The sequence below is a fragment of the Triticum aestivum genome, chromosome 4A (genome assembly GCF_018294505.1).
Source record: "Triticum aestivum cultivar Chinese Spring chromosome 4A, IWGSC CS RefSeq v2.1, whole genome shotgun sequence".
In the NCBI taxonomy this organism is placed as follows: Eukaryota; Viridiplantae; Streptophyta; class Magnoliopsida; order Poales; family Poaceae; genus Triticum; species Triticum aestivum.
This window is the reverse complement of record NC_057803.1, coordinates 384881496-384903442: the sequence shown is the minus strand read 5'-3', so window position 1 is coordinate 384903442 and position 21947 is coordinate 384881496. Positions and strand designations below refer to the sequence as shown.

The 21947-nt window shown below is 49.0% G+C and overlaps 1 pseudogene; it reads left to right on the top strand.

The window, feature by feature from the left end:
* The window catches only part of LOC123083820 (adenylyl-sulfate kinase 1, chloroplastic-like), a 69409-nt pseudogene that overhangs the window by 45686 nt on the left and 1776 nt on the right, over positions 1-21947 (top strand).

Sequence of the window (21947 nt, the reverse complement as noted above, 5' to 3'; positions counted from 1 at the left end):
CAAGATCCGCGCCGCCGCCCTTGTCCGTCGCCGCCAAGCGTCGCGCCGGCCCCGTGAAGCTCTCCTCCGGCGAGCGCCAAGTCCGGCAACGACCCCAGCAACTCCGGCGAGCTCCCCGTCGATCCTCGGTCCGCGTGCGCTTCTACAGTGATCTGGATCTAGATCTAGATCTCGGTTGACTTTCCTCCCAAAACCCTAGATATTTTGCATTCTTGTTCGTGGTATAACTTTGAGCCCGTAACTCCGATTTGAGCGTGTAGCATATCAAAATGTTCGTCTCAGAGAGTACATCATTTCATCATATTGCATCATTTTTATTTGAGCTCATCTTGATGCACGAAATACTGTTGGAAAAGAGCTATTTGAGATAATTGTCAGATCTGCTGCACTAAATAGCTATTTGTCATTTTTGCCATGATTAATGTGTGCATGATATGCTCCTGAGTTCTACATGAGTTTTGTTATATGCTTTGCCATCTTTACAGAGGTGCTATCCATGTATTTTTGTGATATGTGTGGTGACTAGCACAATCTTGCAAAGTAGTGCATTCGTTAATGCTGATTTTAGGGACTTAAAATCTCTCTAAGTCCTTGATCTATTTTTATCAATATACCATATGTTCATGGTGTTTCCTAGTGATCCGTGCCTCTTTTGAGGATGATCAGTAAGGATGATTTGTTAATATTGTGGTGCTCTATCCATCCATGTCTTTGTTTTCAATTATGGAGCACCCTAGCTTGAGTCAATCGAGCTCTACTTTTGCTATTTCGCAATTCCTAGCAGATTGTCTACTTGTTAGCGATTTTGCCGAGGATGTTGTTGTTGACCCCTGCATACTATGTTGTTGTTCTTGCCATGCCAAGCTTCTATAATATGTATTCTTGACGGGTGTATGCTTAGTTTGTCATGCCTTGATCTGTAGTGAGTGCTTCGAGCTCATAAACATGCCTACTCGTTAACATATTTGCATGCTCCAGTTTTTCACCAAGTCTGTAACCTGATTATGTTTTTGCCATGTTCACATGCTTGCAGTTGTATTTTCTGCTCCTTTTTCGCTCAAGGTCATTAAGGGACTTTTGTTAAGTGCTTTGAGTAGCTTCATGGCATGCCTTACCTTTCCATGTTAAGTTCCTGTAGCATATAGTTTTCATTCTCCAAAGTGTGCTACCTGATCTGAAATTCCAGACTTGTGTTAATTTCACTAAGTTTGAAACCTGTTATCGTTTGCATTTTTGCCATGCTTGTTTGAACCTGTTAATGGATGAATTGGCCGTAGTTCAGTGTTCATCTTTTGTCAAGCATCATGAGTGGATCCCAGCCATGTATTTTGTTGTCATGTTTGAGTGTTGTAGCATAATTATCTTGATGCATTTAGATGGGTACTTGCTTTTTATCGCAGACCGGTGCCATATTTGTTTTGCTTGCCATTTCTAAACCGTGCATCCGATTCCGGTGATCTTCATATCGATTTCAACCGAAATCATCTCACCTTTCCAGTGGCACTCTTGGATTTACAAGTTGAGGCCAGGTTCAATCATTCCTTGTCAAATCTTGCATATGCATCACATATCGCATCCCGCATAGCATACCATGTTTGCATCATGTTGTTTGAGCTTTGCACGTGGTTGATTGTGTTCCTCTTGCTTGTTTGTCTTGTTTGGGTAGAGCCGGGAGACGAGTTCGCTAACGAGGATCCCGTTGAGTTTGCTTTCGAGGATCAAGTCAACTCTCACAACTTTGCAGGGAAGATGATCATACCCTCGAAATCACTTCTATCTTTGCTTGCTAGATGCTCGCTCTTTTGCTATGCCTATGCTATGATGCCCACCACTTGCTTATCATGCCTCCCAAATTGCCATGTCAAACCTCTAACCCACCATGTCCTAGCAAACCCTTGATTGGCTATGTTACCACTTTGTTCAACCCCTCTTATAGCGTTGCTAGTTGCAGGTGAAGATTGGAGACTGTTCCTTGTGGGAACAATATTTTCTTGTTGGGATATCACTATATTATCTTTTTATCTTAATGCATCTATATACTTGGTAAAGGGTGGAAGGCTCGGCCTTTTTGCCTAGTGTTTTGTTCCACTCTTGCCGCCCTAGTTTCCGTCATATCGCTGTTATGTTCCCGGATTTTTGCGTTCCTTACGCGGTTGGGTGATAATGGGAGCCCCTTGACAGTTCGCCTTGAATAAAACTCTTCCAGCAATGCCCAACCTTGGTTTTACCATTTGCCACCTAGCCTCTTTTTCCCTTGGGTTTCCGGAGCCCAAGGGTCATCTTATTTAAACCCCCCCGGGCCAGTGCTCCTCTGAGTGTTGGTCCAAACAGAGCCACTTGCAGTGCCACCTCGGGGAAACTCGAGGTTTGGTTTTAGTTGTACATAGTGTTTGTCTGAGTGTGCCCTAAGAACGAGATATGTGCAGCTCCTATCGGGATTTGTCGGCACATTCGGGCGGTGTTGCTGGACTTGTTTTATCTTTGTCGAAGTTGTCTTGTAGAACCGAGATGCCGAGTCTGATCGGAATGTCTCGGGAGAAGGTTTATCCTTCGTTGACCGTGAGAGCTTGTGATGGGCTAAGTCGGGACTCCCCTGCAGGGATTTGAACTTTCGAAAGCCGTGCCCGCGGTTATGGGCAGATGGGAATTTTTTAATGTCCGGTTGTAGATAACATGAACCTTAACTTAATTAAAATGAATCGACTACGTGTGTTACCGTGATGGTCTCTTCTCGGCGGAGTCCGGGAAGTGAACACGATGTTGGAGTAATGTTTGCCGTAGGTTGTTCTATAGTTATTCGTTCGTGCTTTGCCTTCTCTTCTCACTCTCTTTTGTGAACAGGTTAGCCACCATATATGCTAGTCGCTTGCTGCAGCTCCACATATTACTTTGCCTTACCTATAAGCTTAAATAGTCTTGATCGCGAGGGTGCGAGATTGCTGAGTCCCCGTGGCTCACAGATTACTTCCAAACTAGATGCAGGGCCCGATGACTATATTCCAGATGATGCGCTTGAGCTCAAGTGGGAGTTCGACGAAGACTCACGTTGTTACTATGTGTCTTTCCCTGATGATCAGTAGTGGTGCCCAGTTGGGGCGATCGGGACCGTGTCGCATGTTGGGGTTGATCTTTTATTTTGGTACCGTAGTCGGACCATGAGTGATTGTATGATTGTAATGTTATTCATGTACTTTGTGTGACATGGCGAGTGTAAGCCAACTATGTACCTTTCCCCTTATTATCTATTTACATGGGTTGTTGTGAAGATTACCTTATTTGCGACATTGCTTTCAATGCGGTTATGCCTCTAAGTCGTGCTTTGACACGTAGGAGATATAGCTGCATCGAGGGCATTACACTATCACCTCGAAGGCCCTGCTAGCCTTTGGTGGGAAAACTTTGAGGCTATGCGCCCGGTCGGCCAAATCACTACTTGGGCTGAATTCAGTGAGGCTTTCCGTGAGCATCACATCCCGTAAGGTCTCATAGATTGTAAGAGGGAAGAGTTCTGCAATTTCACCCAAGGCAGACTGACTGTGGATGCATATAGTCGTGAATTTGGGAATCTGGCACGTTATGCTCCTGAAGAGGTATCCACCGACGCTATGAAGCAGGCAAGGTTCCGCAAGGGACTTGGCCCCGAGCTTCGCCATGATCTTCGTCTGCATGAGTGCACCTCTTTCCAGAAGTTGGTCAATAAAGCCATCAGTGCTGAGACAGGCCAGTCTGACTATGACGCTTCATGCAAGCACTCTCGTGATTTTGGTTCTTCATCCGGCTCTGGATCTCAGAAGTGTCGGGTGTGGATTCCAAGCACAGCGCTGCCACCCAGGTTCATTCCGATGCCATCCTTTGAGGCGCCTCGCCCAACCAGCAGTTTTCACCGCCTAAACCCTATGGTGGCCCTGCTGCTAATGCTGCTCCACGCCCCAATGTTGTGACATGTTTCAAGTGTGGAGATCTGGGTCACTACAGTCGAGAGTGTCCCCAGAACAACAACCCCAACCAGTCTGGAAAGTCCGTTGGCCGTGGTAAGCCAGCGGGAAAGACATTCTACGCCAAGCCAGCCACCACTGCACATGGCCATGTCAACTATGTCTCAGCTGAGGAGGCTCATGATGATCCTAACATCGTCCTTGGTACGCTCCTTGTTAATTGCCATCCGGTATCTGTTCTTTTTTATACTGGAGCATCTCATTCATTCATATCTGAGAACTATGCTCAATTGCATAACACGACATTCTGTGACATGCCCACTTCCATGGTAATTCAAACTCCGGGTTCCAAATGGCAAACTTCTAGAGTAAGCCATGGGAATGAAATCCTTGTCGATAGACTTGTATTCCTTGCATCCTTAATAGCTCTCAAGTCCTCGGACATAAACATCATCTTAGGTATGGACTGGATGTCAGCCCATTATGCTAAGATTGATTTCTCTACTAGAACTATTCAACTTACTCACCCTTCGGGCAAGACAGTCAATGTCTTAACTCGAGTGGCCAAGCGCCAGCTTTACTCCCTAAATGTCAACCCCCTTCCAGACCTTGAAGATATTTCGGTAGTCCGAGACTTCCCAGATGTCTTTCCAGAAGAACTGCCAAGTGTTCCACCTGATAGGGATATCGAGTTTGTGATAGACCTTGTTCCAGGAACCGTTCCAATTTCTAGGAGACCCTATAAGATGGCACCCTTAGAACTAGCCGAGCTTAAGAACCAACTCGATGAGTCCTTGAAAAAGGGTTTCATCCGTCCTAGTTCTTCTCCTTGGGCTTGCCCCGTCCTCTTCGTTAAGAAGAAGGATGGAACGGATCGGATGGTTGTAGATTACCGACCTGTCAACTTGGTCACTATCAAGAACAAGTATCTGCTCCCCAGGATCAACGATCTGTATGACCAGCTCGCTGGATTCTCAGTCTTTTCCAAGATGGATTTGAGGTTGGGCTACCATCAAATCGAAATCAAAAACAGGGACATTCCCAAAACGGCCTTTGTTACTCGCTATGGCCAATACGAGTACACCGTTATGTCCTTCGGTTTAACCAATGCCCCAGCCACCTTCTCTCATTTAATGAACTCGGTCTTCATGGAGTATTTGGATAAATTCGTCGTGGTATGCCTCGATGATATACTCATCTACTCCGAGAGCGAGGAAGAACATGCCGAACATCTAAGGCTCGTATTGAAGAAACTTCAAGAGCATCGCCTTTATGCCAAATTCTCCAAGTGTGAATTTTGGTTGCCAGAAGTGACCTATCTAGGCCATGTAATCTCTGGTAAGGGTATTGCTGTCAATCCCGAGCGAGTTCAAGTTGTCCTTGATTGGAATCCACCTGAAACGGTCAAGCAAGTTCGGAGCTTCCTTGGCTTAGCGAGCTATTGTCGTCGCTTCATCGAGAATTTCTCCAAGGTTGCTAAACCTCTAACTGAACTCCTCAAGAAAGATAAAAAGTTTGAGTGGACCCCACAATGCGAGTTCAGCTTTCAAGAACTGAAAAGACGCCTGACATCTGCTCCCGTACTGGTACCACCAGATTTCACCAAGGACTTTATTATCTATTGCAACGCCTTGCGACAAGGACTAGGTTGCATACTCATGCAAGATCGTCAGGTAATTGCCTATGCTTCATGGCAATTACACCCACATGAGGAAAACTATCCCACACATGATCTAGAGCTTGCAGCGGTAGTCCATGCACTTAAAACATGGCGACATTACCTTCTCGGTAATTGTTGCGAGATATTCACCGATCACCAAAGTTTGAAATATATCTTCACCCAACCGGATTTGAATCTCCGGCAAAGACGTTGGGTCGAGTTGATCTCGGATTACGACTTAGGAATAACTTACACCCCGGGCAAAGCCAATGTCATGGCTGATGCGCTAAGTCGTAAATCTTATTATAACAACCTTATGTTACAACAAAGTCAACCACTTCTCCACGAGGAATTTCGTAAGCTTAACCTTCACATTGTTCCTCAAGGATTCCTATCCACCCTGGTGGCGAAACCTACCCTTACGGATCAGGTCATCAAGGCACGGAAGGTAGATCTAGGAATCTCCCGTATTAAGGGAAACATTAAGAAAGGAGTCGCGAATTGTTTCTCCATTGATGATCAAGGTGTCGTATACTTTGGAAACCGTTTAGTGGTTCCCAAAGCACGAAACTTGAGGCGGTTGATCCTTAAGGAAGCTCATGAATCCCCTCTCACCATTCATCCCGGTAGTACTAAAATGTATCAAGACCTACGCCAGAGGTTTTGGTGGACTAGGATGAAGAGAGAAATTGCTCAATACATTGCTAGTTGTGATGTCTGTCGTCGTGTTAAAGCAGAGCACCAACGTCCTGCTGGCACCCTTCAACCTTTGGCTATTCCTGAATGGAAATGGGATAAAATTAGTATGGATTTCATTACTGGGTTTCCCAGGACCAAGAGGGGGAATAATGCTATCTTCGTCATGATCGATCGTCTTTCCAAAGTAGCCCATTTCCTACCTGTTCGTGAGAGTATCACCGCCAGCCAGCTAGCTGACCTATACATCTCCCGAATAGTGTCTCTTCATGGTGTCCCATTGGAAATTAACTCAGACCGTGGGAGTCTCTTCACCTCTCAATTTTGGGAAAGTTTCCAAAATGCTATGGGAACTCGTCTCTCTTTTAGCACCGCGTTTCACCCCCAATCAAGTGGTCAAGTAGAGCGAGTCAATCAAATCCTGGAGGATATGCTCCGAGCTTTGGTCATTTCATTCGGAATGGATTGGGAGAAATGCCTTCCATTCGCGGAGTTCGCTTATAACAATAGTTATCAAGCTAGCTTGGGCAAAGCTCCTTTCGAAGTTCTCTATGGATGAAAATGTCGAACGCCTCTTAACTGGTCAGAAACTGGGGAAAGACAACTCTTTGGGCCGGATATGATTCAGGAAGCAGAAGAGCAGGTTCGCATTATTCGTGAGAAATTGAAAACAGCCCAATCTCGTCAAAAGAGCCAATCTGACCATAAACATAAGCTCGTGACTTATGAAGTCAGCGAGAAGTCTTACCTTCGGGTCACTCCATTAAAGGGAACTCATCGATTCGGTATCAAAGGCAAATTGGCTCCTCGTTACATTGGACCCTTTCGCATTCTTGCCAAACAAGGAGAAGTTGCCTACCAATTGGAACAACCTCCGCATCTTTCCATAGTTCACGATGTCTTCCACGTTTCTCAACTCAGGCATTGCTTCGCGGATCCTATCCGTGGAGTGGACCACGAAACGCTTGATCTACAAGATAATCTCTCATATCAGGAATATCCCGTTCGTATCCTTGATCAAGCCGAGCGTACCACTCGACGCCATAACATCAAGTTTCTTAAGGTTCAATGGTCACACCACACTGAAAAGGAAGCCACTTGGGAAAGGGAGGATCGTCTTCGACTCGAGTACCCCACCTTCTTCCCAATGGATCCTAAATCTCGGGACAAGATTCTTTTGAGTGGGGGTGAGTTGTCACACCCTAGCTAGATCATGCATTAGAGTGTTGCATCATGTTTAATTTCCCAGAAAACTAAAATGGGGATGACAGAACCCCCAGCACCCCCCCCCTGGAACAACTAGGGTTTACTAAAAACTTTTTCAATGAACCTGAAATGCCCTTCTAAAAAGTCCACCCTTTTTGTTTTGGGTTAAAACCTTTGACAAAAATGGTGCACACTTTTCTAGGACATCTTAAGGTCATTGGATTAATTCATATAGTATTTGCATTTGGGCAGTTAAATGCTATAAAATATTTTAAATGCTGAAATAATCATAAACTAAAATGTTTACTGTTGGATATATTCTAAGCAGTAGCCATGATTAGTTTTATGATTTTTGGAAATGCACTGGCATTTTTAATAAAGCCCTGAAGTTAAAAAAATAATAAAAAACAGAAGAAAAAAAGGAGAGAGAGAAAGGATCCAGCCACTTACCTCGCGTAGCCCACCTGGCAGCCCACTGGCCGGCCCAGCACTGTGTTGGCCCGTGCCAGTCATCGCCTACCTCTGCCAGTAGGCAGAGGAGGGACACAGCGCACGCGCCCAAGCTCGCCACGCCACCACCCTACTCGTCTGCATCGCCTGGTCACCGCCTCGACATCGCGAACGCCTCCTCGGTGTCGCCCCGGTCTACCCGACACCTCACACTCCCCTGCTCTCTCCCTCGCTCCCTCGACACCATGGCCGACGCAGCCGCGCCCGCGGCGTCGTGAAGCCCGTAGCCACCGCCGTCCACTCGTTGCCTTGCCGTGCCAACAAGCTTCACCGCCGTCCACTGCTTCGCCTCGACCAATCCCGAGCGCTCGCTCGCCCTGGAGACGCTGCACCGAGCCCGTCCCGATCCGCCATCGCCGGAGATCCCCCTCGCTACCTCGACCGCTCCAACTCTTCCCTGGCCTCGCTGACTAGCTCGTCGAGACCGCTATGAGCTGCTGCCCGTCCTCTCCCTCTCCGTTCTCTCTCTCTCTCTCTCTCTCTCGTACACCGTACGCACCGCACCGACCTCACCCGCACCCGCCGCCACCTATGCTCACCGCCGGCGTGACTCCGGCCATGCAACGGCTCAGCCGTCACGTCCTTCTTGCTCACCGGGCCACGTAGAGCACGTAGGAGCTAACCCCAAGCCGCCACGCCCGTCGTAGCGACGACCCCGAGCTCACCCGAGCTCCGGCAGTCGCCGAAGTCGTCGCCGATGACGTTTTCAGCCACCCCCGGTCCAACCAGCACCACCACTCAATGCGGGGGAGCGCCCGCATCACGTAGATGGCCTCCGCCGCACTTTTGGTCACCGAAGCGCGAATCCTGTGCTGCCCAGCCGCGTCTGGTCGTCGCCAGCGTTTAAACGCCGGTGCTTTGACCCTGCTGACCAGGGATTTGACCCCCCTGAGTCACTGACATGTGGGCCCCGTCCCTGGTCAAACCTAGATTAGCACTAACTAACCCTAATTAGTTAGTTAAATAACGGTGTCACTAACCAGTGGTTCCCACTGGTCAGGTTTGACCTGAGCCGCATGTTGACCTGCTGATGCAGTGCTGACGCAATGCTGACGCAGTAATGGACTTTTCTGGATTTAATCTTATTCAGGAAATTCAAGAAAATCTTAGAAACTTCAAAAATTCATAACTTTTAATCTGTAACTCCAAATGCAAAGATTTATATATGAAATTTGATCAGAAAAATTCAATCTTTCCATCTGTAATGGTTTCATGCATGACAGAACACATTAACCTTGTTGTTTAGGTGAAACAAGCTAATACACTTATAATGCTAAAGAACATAAGCTTCCATTCGAATATTTGATTCAAATGGACCCAAACCAACTTGTTTCACATTGCATTAGGCAGGACATCTCATATTGCCATGTCATAGCATGCATCATATTGTTGCATATTGCCATGTGATGATTGTGTTATGTGGTATCTTTCGTGGTAGGTTCTGCCTCCGAGGATATCTCCGAGTATCCAACTGAAGGGCAGTACCCTACTACTACTCCATCAGGCAAGCAGCCCCATTGATCATATCGATACAATCCCATGTTCCTGCTTCTGCTCTCATTTACTGCATTAAGACAACAACGTTTCAAACTGATGTGTGCTGTGGTAGTTGAACCTTTATCCTCTACATGACCTGTCATTGCCACAGTAACTAGATGAAACCCACTAGCATGTGTAGGAGTTGATTGAGCCATGTATGTGTTTCCTACCTTGTTATGCCTGATATGCTTAGAGTTGTGTCAGGTCTGGTTCATCTGGGTGATGGGCTAGAGTGAAATGATTACGTCGGTAATGTGAGGGATGTGTTGAACATGTTTTGGTAAAGGTATCAATGAGAGGCCATGTAGGAGTACATGGTGGGTTGTTTCATTGAGGCCGTCCCTAAGAACTGGGATCTGTATGTGTGATTCAAGAATCAGTTACTACCATACATTGGGCCCGAAACCAATGGACCCTCTCGGCTTCTTAATCACCCTAGTACTCTGTCCAGGAGTTGCAATTAGTTTCTGGTGTTTGTAGGTTATGTGTTGGCGGCCGTGCGTAGCGCTGACCCTAGGGGTGGGCTATGATGCGGTAGATACACCGTGGCACGGTGTACCGAGTCACCCATTTGGTGTCTCGGGAACCCTGTTCACATCGTTCGGGCCGTATGTGGAGACCTCGGCCGGACTCCCTGCGGATGGAACCTGGATAGGCGATAAACCTAGACTAGAGACTCGTGTGTTTAGGTAGGCCGTGGCCGACACCCTCATTGGGCTTCTGCTTGAAGGTTGCCGAGTACATGTCGTGTAAATGACGGTAAGTGGTGAGAGCGTGTCTGAAGAAGTACACCCCTGCAGGGTTAACATCATCTATTCGAATAGCCGCGTCCGTGGTAAAGGACTACTTGGTTGCCTATACAATTCATAGACAAGTTAATGGTTACTACTAAAAGACTCAAGATAAGTGTGAGTACCGAGGATGGACTTCTCGTACGATGACGAGGGAGGATCCCTGGTGGAGTATTGTGTTGGTGATTAGTGGACTCGTGTGCGGAAACTATTTTACAGTGGTGTCTTGTAGGATAGCTTAGCCAAGAGTCAAAGCTGGCTTGCTGCAATAACTCCACCACCTTCTTGAGAATGAGCATGTATAGTACTCCCTCCGTTCCGAATTACTTGTCTTAGATTTGTCTAGATACGGATGTATCTAGCACTAAAATGAGTCTAGATACATCTGTATCTAGACAAATCCAAGACAAGTAATTTAGAATGGAGCGAGTAGGATCTGTTGTAAGACTTGTTGAGTACCTTTGTACTCATGTTGCTTTAATTACTGTTTTCAGACGACAACACCGCCCCCTCCGATGGGTTTTATGTAGACCTCGACGTTGATGAGTAACTTGCCACCCAGGTGGTGATTCTGGCCATGGAGGGCCCTATGTAGATAGACAGGCTTCGACAAGCCTTCTTTCTTTCTAGTGTCTGTACTTAGACTTATTTGCTTCCGCATGTGCTTGTATGCTTGTATGACTTGAGTGTCGGGTCTTGTGACCCCTACCTGTATGAACATGTTTTGTATGGCTCTCCGGAGCCTTTAAATAAAGTACTTGAGTTGTAGAGTTTTGTTGTGATGCCATGTTGTATTTACACATATCGAGCATATTGTGTGTATGATTGAAATGCTTGGTATGTGTGGGATCCGACAATCTAGTTGTTTATCCTTGGCAGCCTCTCTTATGGGGAAATGTAGTCTAGTGCTCCTTGAGCCATAGTAGTCCGCTACAGCCCGGTTCACCGGAGTCCTGCTAGCCCAGCACTACTACTCAGGACACTTGACTGGTCGGCATGTGTTTCACGTCGTTCCTATGTTTGTCCCTTCGGGGAAATGTCACGTGGTGACATCCGGAGTCCTGCCTAGCCTGCTACAGCCCAGGTTCCCCAGAGTCTTGTTAGCCCAGTGCTATAGCCCGGATTCACACGCTGATGACCGACATGCTCGATGTGATTCATGTATGCTTGTCCCCATAGGTTAGTGCCGCTTTGGGTTCACGACTAGCCATGTCGGCCTGGGTTCTCTGTCATATGGATGCTAGCGACACTATCATATACGTGAGCCAAAAGGTGCAAACAGTCCCGGTCCATGGTAAGGCGACACCCGTGGGAATACCGTGCGTGAGGCCGCAAAGTGATATGAGGTGTTACCGGCTAGCTCGATGTGACTTGGAATCGGGGTCCTAACACCTCACCAGAGCGACGAAGGGACTGAGGAGTAAAAAGAATCCTACTCTCTGATATATATAATCCTAAGACTCAAAAACATTTTTTTCTAGACTCAACAACGCCAGCGATTCGATCAAGCAGGGGGCTCCTAAGTCGGGGATGGCTCTAATACCAACTTGTAAAACCCACTGAGGGAGTCCTGGATTAGGGGGTGTCCGGACGGCCGGACTATGCCTTCAGTAGGACTCCTGGACTATGAAGATACAAGATTGAAGACTTCATCCCGTGTCCGGAAGGGACTTTCCTTGGTGTGGAAGGCAAGCTTGGCGATACGGATATGTAGATCTCCTACCATTGTAACCGACTTTGTGTAACCCTAACCCTCTCTGGTGTCTATATGAACCGGAGGGTTTTAGTCCGTAGGACAACATACAGAACAACAATCATACCATAGGCTAGCATCTAGGGTTTAGCCTCTCCGATCTCGTGGTAGATCCACTCTTGTACTACCCATATCATCAATATTAATCAAGCAGGACGTAGGGTTTTACCTCCATCAAGAGGGCCCGAACCTGGGTAAAACTTCATGTCCCTTGCCTCCTGTTACCATCCGGCCTAGACGCACAGTTCGGGACCCCCTACCCGAGATCCGCCGGTTTTGACACCGACATTGGTGCTTTCATTGAGAGTTCCTCTGTGTCATCGCCGTTAGGCTTGATGGCTCCTACGATCATCAATAGCAATGCAGTCTAGGGTGAGACCTTCCTCCCCGGACAGATCTTCATCTTCGGCGGCTTCGCACTGCGGGCCAATTCACTTGGCCATCTGGAGCAGATCGAAAGCTATGCCCCTGGCCCTCAGGTCAGATTTGGAAGTTTAAACTACACGGCTGACATCCGCGGGGACTTGATCCTCGACGGATTCGAGCCACTACCGAGCGCGCCGCACTGTCACGACGAGCATGATCTAGCTCCACCGTCGAACAGTGCCCTGGAGGCCGCACCCACATCGGCTTCGACCCTTAATTCGGAGCCAACTGCGTCGATCGAGGATGGGTGGTTGGACGCCGCCTCGAGGGCTGCGATCCCAACGGAGATCGAGCCGAACACCAGTCCCGCACTCCGCAAGACTTGTGACTCCAAGGAGCTGGACTCCTCTCCGGACTCCGAACCCTCCACGCCCCTGCCGATCGAATCCGATTGGGCGCCGATCATGGAGTTTACTGCCGCGGACATCTTTCAGCACTCGCCTTTCGGCGATATTCTGAAGACACTAAAGTCTCTCTCTTTATCAGGAGAGCCCTGGCCAGACTACGGTCAGCAAGGTTGGGATACGGACGATGAAGAAATTCAAAGCCCACCCACCACCCACTTTGTAGCCACTATCGACGATTTAACCGACATGCTCGACTTCGACTCTGAAGACATCGACGGTATGGACGCCGATGAAGGAGACGATGAAGAACCAGCGCCTAGTGGGCCCTGGAAAGCCACCTCGTCATATGACGTATACATGGTGGACGCACCAAAAGATGACGACGAGGAGCGGAAGGACGCACCGAAGGCTTGTTCCCTCGAGAAGCAGTCAAAGCGGCGATGCAAGCGCCGCCCCAAATCCCGCCTCGACAGAAATAATGATCACACAGACCCAGCGCTGGAGCAGGGCGAACCGCTGCCGGACAACGGCAATCCGGATAATCAAGCCGAACAAACAAATTCTATCAAGGATAATAGTCCGGACGACATAACGCCGGACAGGCACCCGGAGCAGCAGAATGCCCGTAAAAGGCTTGTTGCCACCGCGAGGAGTCTTAAAAGGCAGAAGCAAAGGCTCAAGGCCGCACAAGACACACTCCAAATCAGATGGAGTAAAATACTCAACACAGCAGCGAGGTACGGCGACAATCGCCCCTCCAAGAGCTACCCAAAACGGAAGCTGCTACCTGAATTCGATGAGGAGGCCTCAGACCCCCCACAACTAAATATCAAAGCAGCCACCTGGACGGATAGACGACCCCTCTACCAAGACAGAGCGGCATACAACGCCACTCAAAATACAACACGCGACCCATGCGAGGACTCTCACCCAACGGACGGCGCAACAAGATCCATCTATGGACCACGCAAATGCGCCCCAGCATACAGTGCAACACAACAAACATCCGAACAACGCGGTACACCCAGCTACAGGGGTGCCGTACACCCCCTATGTTTCACCGATGAGGTGTTGGACCATGAATTTCCAGAGGGATTCAAACCCGTAAACATAGAGGCATACGACAGAACAACAGACCCTGGGGTCTGGATTGAGGACTACATCCTTCATATCCATATGGCTCGAGGAGATGATCTCCATGCCATCAAGTACTTACCCCTCAAACTCAAAGGGCCAGCTTGTCACTGGCTTAAAGGCCTCCCCGAAAGCTCCATTGGAAGTTGGGAAGAGCTCGAAGACGCCTTTCGGGCAAATTTTCAAGGGACTTATGCCCGACCTCCGGATGCGAACGATTTGAGTCATATAACTCAACAGCCCGGAGAGTCAGCTCGAAAGCTTTGGAACAGATTTCTTACTAAAAAGAACCAGATTGTCGACTGTCCGGACGCCGAAGCCTTGGCAGCTTTTAAGCATAGCGTCCGTGACGAATGGCTCGCCAGACACCTCGGCCAAAATAAGCCGAGAACGATGGCCGCATTAACAAACCTCATGACCCGCTTTTGCGCGGGTGAGGATTGCTGGCTAGCTAGATGCAGCACCAGCGACCCCAGTACATCTGAAGTTAGAGATGGAAACGGGAAATCACGGCGCAACAGCAATAACAAACGCCGGAATAAAGAAGACAGCACGAAGGGCACGGCAGTAAACGCCGGATTCAAAAGCTCTCGGCTAGGTCAGCAAAAGCAGCCCTCTAAAGGCACCAGGGATGAATTGTCCAGCCTCAATGAAATTCTGAACCAAGTATGTCAGATCCATAGTACCCCTGGTAAACCGGCTAATCATACCCACAGAGAATGTTGGGTCTTCAAGCAGTTCGGCAAGCTTAACGCCGTACACAAGGGGGAGGATACACCAAGTGAAGACGAGGACGAGCCTCCCAAGCAAGACACTGGGGAACAAAAGAAATTTCCACCAGCAGTCAAAACAGTAAATGTGTTACACGTGATCAAGGGAAAAAACAACGCGGCACTCCCAGGAAAATATACCCAAGTGCCTATCACCGCGAAGTCCTGCCACTGGTCGTCTCAACCGATCACTTTCGACCATCGCGATTACTCAGCAAGCATCCGACACGCAGGATGGGCTGCCCTGGTATTAGACCAGGTAATTGGCGGATATCACTTCACACGAGTCTTGATGGACGATGCAGCAGTATAAACCTAATATATCAGGATACAATCCGCGGGATGGGGTTAGACCCAACAAAAATTCGCCATAGCAATACTACCTTTAAAGGAGTAACGCCAGGCCCAGGGGCTCGTTGTACGGGCTCCCTCCTACTACAAGTTATATTCGGCTCCCCCGATAACTTCCGTCGCGAGCATTTAACCTTCCACATCGCTCCGTTCCAAAGTGGCTATCAAGCACTGCTCGGACGCGAAGCTTTCGCTCGCTTTAATGCAATACCACACTACGCCTCCCTCACACTCAAGATGCCCGGTCCACGTGGCATCATTTCAGTGAAAGGAAATATCAAGCGATCTCTGCGCGCCGAAGAGAGTGCAGCTGCCTTGGCAGCCGCACACTAAAGGTGCTCGGACCAGCCAAAGCATCCAATAGGTCGTCAAGACCTCAGACACAACTAATCAAGTCCGGCGCCGCTATTTATACCGAATAAATGGTCACACCCCTATTTGTCAATACAAGGGGCTCAACGCGCGCAGACAAGTGGCAATTTCTTCTCATCTTGAATTATACATGGTTTCTTTAAAAACTATCCTTTTTGCACGACAACTTTTTCACCTAAATTCCTCTCTTTTACAGACGATCATCGTGCTACACCTGTCCAGGATACGGCACAACGGAGACACAGGCGTAGACGTGCAGCAGGGACCCGCCCCAAGGATTCTTTTTAGATTAAGACCCTGCGTAAACCTTTTTTACTGTTTCTTGTTGATACATATCTACCGTTGAGAAGGATGCTGACGTCTTGGCATGTGGCCACGCCAGAACAATGCACGTACCTGGACACAAGGGGCTTCTTACAAAGGCCATTATTTAGGCCCAGTTTATACCACAAAGACCGAATACCTTAGGGAGTGTCCGGCGTCGCGAGTTTGGCCCTATATGCATCAGCTCCGAATCATTGTCTTTGGTTAAATGTTGGGTTTGCCCGGCTCCTGTGTTTTGGTGCCTTACGTTCCGCTTTACCGGCTAAGGTAGCACCAGGAGAACTACTGCGATTGTGCCCTGGTTCATCCGGACGAGCACCTCAGTAGAGAAAGCCGAAAACTGACTGTCATGATATAGCGTGAGACTGGTCAACCACTCGATGACCTGTTGGAATGTTAGAATTCCTCCGCCTTAACGAAGGGCCGTTTTCCGGCCAGGCATGTACGCACCCCGGGATCGGGAGAGTGCGGAGCCACCAGGGGCTATCTAGTAGCCCCACTGTCAAACTCCTATGGCTAAGTGAAAGTGTTAAAGCATTATAGTCCGGTTGCCTCGCTCGCTCCGCTATCACCTCCTTAATAGGACCAAGACGTTGGGTTAAGTGTGAACGCATGTTTTTTGCGAGCACCTCCGCATTATATGCGTGGGGGTCGAAGCCGACGGCTGCAATCTTTCAGGTTATACACATGTATACATAAACGGCCACCCAGGAGGCATCATATTACTTTCAGGCAAAAGTATAAAAATAGCCTTATAAAAATTTATAAAAGCATTTCGCTTACAATGAGATTACATATCACTCAAACATAATATTTTTTGAGCACTGGGTCTCTATCAAACGAGCACCCTCAAGAACTTCTTCAAAGTAGTGCTCAGCAGCCATTCGGCCTATGGTCGAATCCCGCGTTGCAATAGTGGTGGCATCCATCTCCGCCCAGTATGCTTTAACACGGGCAAAGGCCATCCGTGAGCCCTCTATGCATGCCGACCTCTTCATCGCATTAATGCACGACACCACTTCAAGGAACTGCTGCACCAGGCTGAAATAGCTGTTCGGTTTTGGCCTTTCCGGCCATAGCTAATCCACAACAGACCTCATGGCGCGTCCGGACAACCTATTCAGTTCGGCCCATTCGGCTAATTGGTCAGTCAATGAAAGCGGACGCTCGGGAGAATGGAATTGTGTCCAAAACAGCTGGTCCACTTCACGGTTCGTCTGACCCTGGAAGTACTTGACCGCATCGGCAGCGCTCGCCGCCAAATCCATATACACATCCTCCGAACTCCACAGCCAATCCAGAGGGGCATACCGTGGATCTCCGAACTTCCTCCGAAACATAAAGGATTTTCCAGCTACAATATCCCTGGCTTCCCGCAGCTCCTCCTTCTTCGCCCTCATAGCAGAGCGGATGTCTTTCCTCGTCGCAGCAGCCTTCTCAAGGTCCGATGCCTTCACTAGGTTTTCCTTTTCAAGAACCTGGCAACGGTCGGCAGCGGCTTTTAATTCTATGGCCATCTTGGCCACCTTATCTCGGCTCTCGCCATGCGCGGCCTTCTCGACTTTCAACTCTTCGGCCGCCTTCAAAGCAGTCGCATTACCACACCTCGCTTGTTCGTTGGCTCGGGCAATTTCCGCCCGCAAGGCTTCAACAGTGGCAGCTCCATCTGCAGTCACAACATATTAAAGATACTGGCATCATGCTGCTCTTATTATATGGTGTTTACCAGATAATGACACTTACCATGTGCCTCGTCAAGCCTTTTGTTAACAAGCTCGATGTCGGCGTCTGCCGCATCCAACTGCCGTTTTAAATGGGCAAACTCGCTAGTCCGGCTAGCCACCGGAGCTTCCATCACCTGCACATAGAGGCAGTATGGTTATTACCTAGGAATATGATCCTCTGTTCGTCGTCGTTTCCGACGACAACCAGAGACTCGGGGGCTACTATCTACACAGGGCACACCTAGCATGTGCAGGACTATCATACATTATTTTATGTACCTCAAAGCTTGTCAGTAGACTCATAAAAGCTTCATGCAATCCGCTTTCGGCGGATGAGATTCTCTCCATCATCGTATTCATCAGCATATGGTGTTCATCTGAGATGGCCGCTCACCCCACCAACCCCCTCAGAACATCCGATCGCACACCAGACGGTGCCGGCCCCTTTTGTCTGCTCTCTTCGGGAGCCGGACACTGGGAGCTTCGGGGGTCAATGGGATTATCTTCTAGCCTCACCGGACTCGGAAAGGCCCTCCGCGATGACACTTCGGCGTCACCCGCTTCCGGAGCGGAGGAGTCCGGAGGAGGCGTTTCGCTCTCCATCATCTCTGGAAGAAGATCCCCCGAAGACGAGCTCATTTGCGAGGGGCTAAGGCCCGAACTGCAAAAATAAATGAGGTGGTTATTTTCTCAGAAGAAAAAGAGGGCATACCTGTACTATTAAAGTATTTCGGGTCACTTACGACTCGCTGGAGAATTGATCCCCCTGCGGACTTTGTGCGGCAAAAGCACCCCCCAAGGTAGGACCCTCTGTGGGAGACTTCTTCTCCCGTTTGGAAGCTTCGGCTTCCGAATCCCCGGGCGCAGTCCTTTTCCTCCTCCGGTCGTCTTCCTTCATGGAGACGCTCGCTCCCTCGGTTAGAGTGGGCAGCGTTGGGGGCCCGCGTCCGCCCGTATTATCCTCCCTAGTATCTTCTTTCAAGGGCTCCGGGCAAGGTGCGACCTGGAGCATCTTTTCCAATACCGGATTCTCCAAACCCTCAGGGAGGGGGACCGAACACCGAATCAACTTCGCCTTTGTCAACCAGCCCTAGTCAAAAAGCGAACTCTCAGAAATAACTTCGTAACAAGTGAGAGATAGTATGTTTGGTTGGAAGATTACTTACCTGTTCGGTGGCGCGGTTACTACTCAGGCCCACGTCCTCGGTGATTTCCGGACACTCTACCTGAGGTCCGAAGAATGACTTGTACATCTCCTCGTGCGTCAGGCCGAGGAAATTTTGAATGACACGCGGTCCCTCGGGATTGAACTCCCACAAGCGAAGGGGCCGGCGTTTGCAAGGCTAGACTTGACAAACCAGCATAACTTGTATTACCGCAACCAAACTAAAATCTCCATTGAAGAGATATCGAATGCGGCTTTGCAGTATAGGCACGTCCTTGGCTGGACCCCGGCTCAGACCTCTGCTGATCCATGACATCAGTTGTGATGGAGGGCCCGAGCGGAAAACAGGGGCGGCCGCCCACTTGGCACTTCTAGGAGCCGTGATGTAAAACCACTCCTGTTGCCACAATTCAGACACCTCTGGAATGGAACCTTTGGGCCATGGAGCTCCCATCATCTTGCGTATTGAGGCACCTCCACATGCTGCATGTTGCCCCTCGATCATCTTCGGCTTTACTTCAAAGGTCTTGAGCCACAGGCCAAAGTGAGGGGTAACCCGGAGGAAGGCCTCGCACACGACAATAAATGTTGTGATATGAAGAAAGGAGTCCGGAGCTAGATCATGGAAATCTAGCCCGTAATAAAACATCAAACCCCTGACGAAAGGATCTAGAGCAAGGCCTAGACCTCGGAGGAAGTGGGAGACGAACACGACGTTCTCGTTGGGTTCGGGGGAGGGGACGGCCTGCCCTCGGGCGGGAAGCCGATGCACAACCTCGGCGGTCAGATATCTGGCCTCCCTCAACTTTTTGATGTCTTCTTCCGTGACGGAGGAAGGCACCCATCAGCCTTGAAGGCTAGATCCGGACATAATTGGAGGTTCGGAGCACCTGACCTGAACCTTGGGTGTTTGAGCTTGAGGTGGGGGAAGAATTCGATTGAGCACGGGAGGGAAAAAAAGTAAGAGCCTTATCCCTTTATAAAGAGGGTGAATATCAAGCGTCCTCTCCGTGGCTGTTTGGACTTGCCTATAGTCTAGGAGTCCTAGAAGCGGTTGGGTTACCCACGCCCGTATTGATGAGAATCCCGGAATAAGGGGACACGATCTCTGCTTTAACAAGACGTGCCAAGGAAACTGCCTCGCATGACGCGCTTAGGTGGGATAATAAAATGATTCGAATAAAGGCTTGGCCGTGGTGCGATGTCGCACTACGGAATACGTCAGCGGATTAGATCTGTGTAAATAATATTCTCTCTATGGCCATATGTGGAAACTTATTTTGCAGAGCCGGACACTATCTTTGTGTTTAGAATCTTCTATGGAGTATTTGGAGGAGGAACCCGCCTTGCAATGCCGAAGACAATCTGCACGCCGGACTCATCGTCATTGAAGCCTGGTTCAGGGGCTACTGAGGGAGTCCTGGATTAGGGGGTATCCGGATGGCCGAACTATGCCTTCAGCCGGACTCTTGGACTATGAAGATACAAGATTGAAGACTTCATCCCGTGTCCGGAAGGGACTTTCCTTGGCGTGGAAGGCAAGCTTGGCGATACGGATATGTAGATCTCCTACCATTGTAACCGACTTTGTGTAACCCTAACCCTCTCTGGTGTCTATATAAACCGGAGGGTTTTAGTCCGTAGGACAACATACAGAACAACAATCATACCATAGGCTAGATTCTAGGGTTTAGCCTCTCCGATCTCGTGGTAGATCTACTCTTGTACTACCCATATCATCAATATTAATCAAGTAGGACGTAGGGTTTTACCTCCATCAAGAGGGCCTGAACCTGGGTAAAACTTCGTGTCCCTTGCCTCCTGTTACCATCCGGCCTAGACGCACAGTTCGGGACTCCCTACCCGAGATCCACCGGTTTTGACACCGACACCCACAATGCGGCTATATCTCCCACGTGTCGGGGCACGACTTAGAGGCATAGCCGCATGGTAGGCATGTTGCAAGAGGGGTAATTTTTACACATCCCATGTACTGAACAAGAAAGGGGTAAAGAGTTGGCTTACAATCGCCACTTCACACACTACATGAATATAGCATTACATCATCCAGAATACAATCAAGGTCCGACTACGGAACCAAAATAAAGAAAGACCACCCCTGTTGCTAGGTCCCCGATCGCCCCGACTGGGCTCAGAATGGACAACGGACGCAACTGGGGGAACCCGGACGGATGCAAGTTTGAAAACATGATGATCCAATGCATATGATGACATGACAAGATGCAACACGCAAGCGAATGACATGGCAACGTCAGGGAAATAACTGGAAGACACCTGGCACATCAGTCTCGGGGCGTCACACCGCTGTCCCAAAGGGAGTCCCTTAAGTTCGTCCAATGCCCGGTTGAGACGGGTGTCCCACTTGGGCCTCATCAGAGAAGTAGGGTTTTCAGCTACAAGCTGGTGTTGCTTCTCCTGCAGAAGGAACGTGAAATGTTTACGAATGTGTAGTCGACTTGATCTGGAGCTAAATGTAAGATGGTAAAAGAATAATTACCAGTATTCTAATCAATCTCCTCGTGATATGTTCCATGTAAAAAACCTTCTTTTCCTTGTCCCACTTGTAGTGGGCCCTGATGAAGTCACGCTCCAAGGGGTTGGTGAACTTCGCGAAGGGGTCTGGGAGACCCGCGGCTTCACGTTCCGCATCCTCCTTATCCCATATGGGCCTTTTACCGAGGTAGCCACGGCTTTCGAGGTGATGCTTCCCTATGTTCCTTTGCTGGAGGCTCTTGAATTTCGCAGCCTTAGCCTTGGCTGCCTCGGTAGCGCAAGTGTCCTTAAACTTTTCGAACCCCTCTTCCGTAAGTGTCGGATTTTCCTCCAGAATCTTGGACAGGGGTTCCTCGGCCTCAATAGCTCGTTTCACCCTCCTTTTCCAGGAGGCCAAATCATTGTTGAACATGCCCATGGAGTGATTGTTAATCTTTTTCATCTTCAGATCATCTCACGGTTGTTCTATGCTATCAACCCGGTCGGGGAACTTGAATCTCTTGTGCAACTTCGTCAGGAGCAACTGCCTCAAATGTTCTTTACTCCTTAAGTCATCGTCGTTGATGCTCGCGCATTCCCGTAGGATGCATCCTACTTGGTTCCCATAGCACTTGCGAGGTTCTTCCGGCTCTAATGGCTCAAACTTGCCGGGTGCCATCTTTGTGATCACCAGTCGTCCAATGCCGAGTTTGTTAGGTTTTCGTATCCTCTGCTTCTTCTGCTTCTTCTT